The sequence below is a fragment of the Ranitomeya variabilis genome, chromosome 2, assembly GCF_051348905.1.
Source record: "Ranitomeya variabilis isolate aRanVar5 chromosome 2, aRanVar5.hap1, whole genome shotgun sequence".
NCBI lineage: Eukaryota > Metazoa > Chordata > Amphibia > Anura > Dendrobatidae > Ranitomeya > Ranitomeya variabilis.
Window position 1 is genome coordinate 948881239 of NC_135233.1, and position 6595 is coordinate 948887833.

General features: G+C 43.2%; 1 long non-coding RNA gene across 1 annotated transcript; it reads right to left on the bottom strand.

Annotated features, from left to right (window-relative positions):
• Positions 1-1170: 1170 nt before the first annotated feature.
• Positions 1171-1976, bottom strand: LOC143810053 (uncharacterized). Its single transcript, XR_013222624.1, has 3 exons — positions 1928-1976; positions 1335-1406; positions 1171-1236 (listed from the first exon to the last, which is right to left on the bottom strand). It is a non-coding gene; the product is annotated as an uncharacterized LOC143810053 (long non-coding RNA).
• Between the last annotated feature and the right edge of the window lie 4619 nt (positions 1977-6595).

The following is a 6595-nucleotide window of genomic DNA, read 5'->3' on the forward strand; positions in this document are numbered from 1 at the left end:
GTACATCATGATAATGGAAGATACCTCAATGTATCGATCACAGATGGATTTGAAAAACCTCCTGAAGAAACTGGCACAAATGAATACAGTAGTGACATCTTCTTTCTATCCAGATGCAAGAAGGAAAACCTAATCCCTAACGGCCTCATGATAAGGAATCCAACAAAGTATACCTACAATACCCATTTTTCACATAAACTTTGCTACAGATCATCTGAGAGACTGCGGAATCATCTAATTGGATTTTTCTACCACAAGAAGAGGACCATCCATAAAGAGATAAATTACCTACAGGACTGAATACAAGGACCGGGTTCATGTCTAATCAAGAAGACATTGCAGGAATTCTACAATTTACATCACCTCATTATCAATAAGAAAAATAAACTGGACAGACTCAGGAAGAAAGCAGATAATAAAGCACTTGGCACTCAGAGATTCATTTGCAAGATAAACGTGAAAGTTTTGTTTATTTGTGCGACCAGTTCAAGAGTGTTTAAACGTTTTCGGTCACAAGACCTTCATCAGAAACATCTCTCATGAAACTGCAAAATATGCAAACGACAATTACATGATTGTAAAAGACATATGATATACAATTGGATTTAACAAAGGAGAACAAGTACATACACAAAAAGAGAACAAGTCTGATTACAGTGGATGTTGTACAGAAAAAATTCAACACATGATGAGTAAAAAAATAATAAATGAACAGTGACAACCGTGACGGTCAGGGCTAATCCAGACTGGTGTTCCGTGAGTCGTAGAATTCTCAGGCTAGGCTATAAGAAGCTGTGAGCGTGGATAAGGATAACAAGCATTATATAACCTTGATACTGAGATTGCAGAGAAAATTTATTGAGCTAAAATGCCGAGAAGGATACTGTGAAAGCAGTACTGCAGGGTGTCTGGTTGTGGCACTAGGAACAAGAGTGCAGAGTGACCACCTAAAATGAAAATGTAACATTGTGAGTTAGCAAGATAGAGCCCGGGTGAACTGCTGTGAAGAGCTTCAGCAATATATGTCCGCCCACCCTGTATATAGAAACCACCATGTATATGGCACAAACTCAATAAGGGTATGGTATCCCAGACTGGGATGCCAGTAATGTAATAATAGCAATATTCACTAAGATCCCCCGCAAAGTAATCTGTATAAAGTACCGGGAGGCAGAACAGCGCAACGCATAGGCCTCAAGGGCCTGCGTACACATGTGAGAAACCTGGCAAAAACACCTGAAGGGTATGATAAGAACAACATTACCATCCAAGAGAATCAGGGCAAACAAATAAAGCATTCTACTTGTGGTTGTATACCATTAGCTCCTAATTACCTCGGGGGTCCTGGAGGGTGTATAAGAGGTAGGGCGCACCGGGAGGGTGAGAAACCGCTATAGGGAATGACGCTAGAAGACAAATGCACAGTGGGAAAGATATCCCTTAGTATCGTGCAAAGCATAGCAGGCTCCGGTGAGTAAGCCATGTATATTTACCCAATAAGTCCAGATACGAGGTGCCGAGGTGCTGAGGGGCTGGTGTTGCCAGAAGCCACTGTGTGACAGCGGTACTTCCGGGTATAAATGCGCCCTGAGAGCGCGTCATGTGACCCACCTCATCATGGAACATGTGATCGCGGTCATCAGGACCGCGCTTGCGCAGAGTGAGTTGAATACTAAAGGCAGGGACTAAGCGCTGTATTAGAGGGACTGCGCATGCGTGAATTCACAAAGGGAGCGAAATACTAAGGGTGAGCGCTATGTAACATATAAAAGGCGCTAGTAGTATCGCTGATAGTGTGAGATCTAAAAGGGCATGCATGGCTTAGGATGTAAAAGCCAGAGAGACAAGCTGGCTATTTAGAAGGTGGCCACATAGTGTGTGTGTGATAACACCTGAATAAAAAGAACATAGCACATATATACTCTACCATATGTGGTGCCACCAGTACCCAGTGTGTGACGTGACATTAGCGATTCTAAAAGACAGTAAAAGAGAACAGCATTAGGTATAAATGCATGATCTACAAAATAAATACAGCAAAAACAATAAAACACATAGGAGCTCCAATAAACATAACTAGTATTATTATAGAAAAGCTGAGACATTATAGTCTCTATTCAATCCCTTGGGTTCCAAGGTCTGCAGTGTAAAGATCCAGAATGCCTCCCTTCTTTTAAGCATTTTGATGCGGTTCTGGCCTCCCCTTAGAGGGTCTATTTGTTCTAAGACCTGAAACCTAAGTTGGGAAATATTATGATTTTTTTCAAGAAAATGAAATGGAAGGGGAAGGTGGGTCTTTTTGCAACGGATGGTTGACTTATGTTGGGACACCCTGTCCCGGACTGTTTGAGTGGTCTCTCCCACATAGGCCAAACCACACGGGCATTTAATCAAGTACACTACGAATGAGGACTCGCATGTGTAAAAGCCTTTGATAGGTATAGCTCTGCCTGTGTGGGGATGGAATACTGAGGGGCCCTTTTGTACGTTACTACATTGAAGGCAATTGAGGCAGGGGAAAGTACCTCGTCTTTGGGTCTGCAGAAAGGACTGCCTTGGAAGAATCGTGCCCGAACCCACATCTGTTTTGACCAATCTATCCTTAAGGTTTTTGGCCCGTGTAAAACAGGGCATGAAGGGCACCTTAAATTCAGGAATATGTGGGTAGCTTTTTGAGAGTATATTCCAATGCCTCCTGATGGTGGATTGTACCAAACCAGAGAACGGGTGAAAGGTGGTGACAAAAGGAATTCTTTTACACCCCTCAGCAGATTTCCTGGATGTCATATCATGTTTGGCCTTCGTGAGTACCCCCTGTGGGTAACCCCTAGCAAAAAATTTATTTTCCATTTCAGTCAACCTTACTTTCTTAGTATCCTCATTAGAGACAATCCTGTCAACCCTTTGAAACTGTGACTTGGGGATAGAATTTTTTATGGACGGAGGATGGCAACTGCTAAAATGTAGCAGGCCGTTCCTATCTGTAGGCTTGGTGAATAGATCGATGCCGAGGGTCCCCCCCCTCTCCCGATAAATCAAGGTGTCCAAAAAGCTAATTCTGTTTGCATCATGCTGTATAGAAAATTTAAGTTCAGGCCAGATGTTGTTGATATGATTATCAAAAGTTACAAGTGACTCTATGGGTCCATCCCAGATGCAAAAGATATCATCAATATATCTCCGCCAGATTATGCAATGAGCTAAGAACAGGGGATGACCGTAGATAAAATCATTTTCAAAGGCTGCCATATACGCAATAGCGTATGGAGGCGCTACGTTAGAGCCCATTGCTGTGCCCTGCTGCTGGACGTAAAAGGTATCTTGGAACATGAAATAGTTCTCTTTAAGTACCAAGTCCAGGAGGTCAGCACAAAGATGACGGATTTTTATATCCACCCCGGCCTCGCTCAGGAGTCTATCTGTGGCTGCCAGACCTTTTTCATGGATGATGGACGAAAGGAAGAAAGCAGGTCTCAATGTAGCTGAAGGTAAGCCCAATTTACAGAATCATTTTAATACATCTTCCTCTGTTGTTAACCTCTCACAATATGAGCCAAGCACAGGAGAAATGCATGTTTTATCAAAGGGACTAACATTCTGCCCTACAAAACAGCTTGATAGGGCTCAGTTCTATAGTGATATCGAGGAATTCTTCTGCAGATTGCGACTCAAAGAATTCTTAACCATGCAGATATCACATCACAAGACAATGTGAACGACACAACAAAAAAGAAAAGGAGGACAAACTGGACAATGCAACCTGGGCACAACCAAACTCTGGATCACTACATTGACTGTTTCCGTAAAAAGGTTAAACCTGACATTTTGGACAGACACCATAAAGTGCGGCAAAATATCACTATGGAGGAAAGAAAAGCCATACAATCCTTAAAAGCCAAACAATATCATCATCAAACCAGCAGACAAAGGAGGAGCTGTAGTTATAATGAACATGACAGATTACATCCATGAAGCAAACAGACATCTCTTGGATATAAAATACTATACTCCACTTCAGGGAGATCCGACCAAAAAATACACAGAGGAACTAACACGTATCATCAATGGATTTGATTCTACTTCATCCTCAATGCTGGAACTAGTACCAGACAATCCCGAAACAGGTACCTTCTACATGTTGCCTAAAATACATAAAGAAGGTAATCCAGGGAGGCCTATCATCTCTGGTATTGGGACTTTAAAGGGAACCTGTCACCCCCAAAATTGATGGTGAGGTAAGCTCACCGTCATCGGTGGCTTATCTACAGCATTCTGTAATGCTGTAGATAAGCCCCCGATGTTACCTGAAAGAGGAGAAAAAGAGGTTATAATATACTCACCCAGGGGTGGTCCCGCTCGATGGGTGTCTCAGGTCCGCTCCGGTGCCTCCTATCTTCATTCCATGACGTCTTCTTCTGGTCTTCATGCCGCGGCTCCGGCGCAGGCGTACTTTATCTGCCCTGTTGAGGGCAGAGCAAAGTACTGTAGTGCGCAGGCGCTGGGTGTCTCTAACCTTTTCGGTGCCTGCGCACTGCAGTACTTTGCTCTGCCCTCAACAGGGCTTACCTCACCATCGATTTTGGGGGTGACAGGTTCCCTTTAACTGAGAATATCTCAGGCTGGGTGGAGAACATTCTGAAATCCTTGGTGAGGTGCAAGCCCAGCTATATCCAGGACACCACGGATACTCTTTGCAAATTGTCAGTGCTGGGTCCACTTCCAGAGGACACGATACTTGCCACCATGGATGTAGAGTCTCTCTATCCCAATATTCCTCATGAGGATCGAATTGCAGCATGCAAATATTTCCTTCAAAAGAACAATCTAGCCACAGAACCAACACTGCAATTTATCAGGTTTGTGCTCCATCACAACTATTTTTCTTTTGGGAACAATTTATACCAACAGTGTATGGGCAGCGCCATGGGAAGCAAAATGTCCCCACAAAATGCTAACTTATTTATGGCGAAACTAGAGGAAGAATTTTTGTCATCTTGCTCTGTTAAACCCCTTGCATACTTCCGCTACATTGATGATCTGCTAATAATCTGGACAGGCTCTTAAGATGATCTACTCATCTTCCACAATAACTTCAACAAGGACCACCCAACCATCAAGCTCACCCTCACCTTTTCAAAGACCCAAATACATTTTCTGGACATGACCATATACATCAAGGACAACGCCATACAAACATCAATTTACCATAAGCCCACAGGACATCCAGCATATCTTAGATGGAACAGCTTTCATCCACAACACACAAAAAATTCCATCATCTACAGTCAAGCTCTGAGGTATATTCAGATCTGTTCAGACAGTAAAGACAGGGAACTACAGCTGCGATCACTGAGGAATACATTCCTACAGCAAGGGTACCATCCACTGGTAATAGATGAAAAGATCCACAGGGCTCCAAGGATCCCAAGAAACAGCCTCCTGGATTTCAAACAGAGAGGATAACAACAGGGTACCTCTTGTGGTCACATACAACTCCCACATGAGCACTCCCACATGAGCATCCTAAGGAAAATTGGTGCTGATCTCCAACAGAGACCACAAATTGAAAGACATATTCCCAGAACTATGACTTCTCTCCTATAAACAGCCCCCTAACTTAAGGAATCTCCTTGTCAGAAGTGTCCTGTCATCACCATCAGTGATTGCACATTTCCTTGTAACAATAAAAAATGCAAAACGTGTACCCACATATTATCAACAAATACGAGTGTACCAAACACAAATCAGGACTATAAGGTCATGGGTTCCTTTTCATGTACATCCTCCAACGTGGTGTACACGATACAATGTACGAGGTGCCCTGGAAGCAGGGCCAGACTGGCCATCTGGCAAATCTGGCAAATGCCAGAAGGACCTGTCTGGTCATTGGCTGCCTTGTCTGCTACTTTGTTAACAGAATCAGTGTTCTCAAGAAACCCATACTGTTAAGAGTTGTGATGGAGCACAAAATTGCTGACTCCGTCACTTACCCCAGCAGGCCACGGGTATCATAAGAAATATTGGTCTTGCAGAAAGTCTTCCTTTCCTCCATCCAGGGTAATATTATTAATATATCCCATCTGGTTAATAGGGACAGGGACAACATGGGCTTGTGTGATTTCAAATGCCAGGACTGAATTTCAGCCCCAGTCTGTACCTGCCTGGAAGTATCTATATTGGGGAAACCATGCAAAAACTACAAACTAGGATGAATCTACACAGACACACAATCAGGAATGAAATGGACACGCCTGTGGGAAAACATTTCTCTGGACCTGGACACAGTATGACAGATTTAAAAGTCTTAATACTAAAAGGTCAATTTAAGGATGTCAGAGAAAGAAAAATTTGGGAATTCAAACTAATGAAGTAGTTCAATTCTTTGACACTAGGACTCAATTTAAAGGTACCGTCACACTCAGCGACGCTGCAGCGATATAGACAACGAGCCGATCGCTGGAGCGTCGCTGTTTAGGTCGCTGTAGAGACATCAAACACAGCAGCTCCAGAACGATGCAGGAGCGATCCAGTGACGTAACGGCGACTCACTTATCGTTCTCGCTGGTTGTTAGCTCCATGTAAAACATTGCTGGCA